Below are 403 nucleotides of genomic sequence, written 5' to 3'. Positions count from 1 at the left end.
GACCACCTGGGTGATAGCGATCATCGCTTGCTGAAATTCACCATCCAGCACAGGGTGTCAAGGGCCTGCAGCAAGACAGTAGCCCTAGACTTTAGGAGGGCCAACTTCAACAAGTTGAGACTAGCGGGTGAGGCGTTGGGGTCCTTGAGGGCAGGGGAACTCAGTGTCCAGGACGAGTGGTCGTTCCTTAAGGAAATGATACTCAGGGCCCAAGGGGAGTCCATCCCAACAAGCAGCAAGGGGGGCAAGAGTGCCCGAAAGCCCCCCTGACTCACCAAGGGCATCCAGGAATGCCTGCTTACCAAAAAGGCGGTGCACACCCAGTGGAAGGGGGGTGCTATCTCCAAAGAGAAGTATACCTTCTCTGCTCGGGCCTGTGGGGGGGCTGTCAGGAAAGCTAAGG

The 403-nt window shown here is 57.1% G+C and overlaps 1 protein-coding gene across 3 annotated transcripts in view; it reads right to left on the bottom strand.

The window, feature by feature from the left end:
* FAM193A (family with sequence similarity 193 member A) overlaps positions 1 to 403 on the bottom strand; it is a 155,060-nt gene that overhangs the window by 50,227 nt on the left and 104,430 nt on the right. The gene's annotated exons all lie outside the window — the stretch shown is intronic.

The sequence above is a fragment of the Gavialis gangeticus genome, unplaced genomic scaffold (assembly GCF_001723915.1).
Source record: "Gavialis gangeticus isolate Ggan-Ray unplaced genomic scaffold, GavGan_comp1, whole genome shotgun sequence".
NCBI lineage: Eukaryota > Metazoa > Chordata > Crocodylia > Gavialidae > Gavialis > Gavialis gangeticus.
The sequence above is the reverse complement of the archived record's forward strand: the minus strand, read 5'-3'. Positions and strand labels throughout refer to the sequence as shown.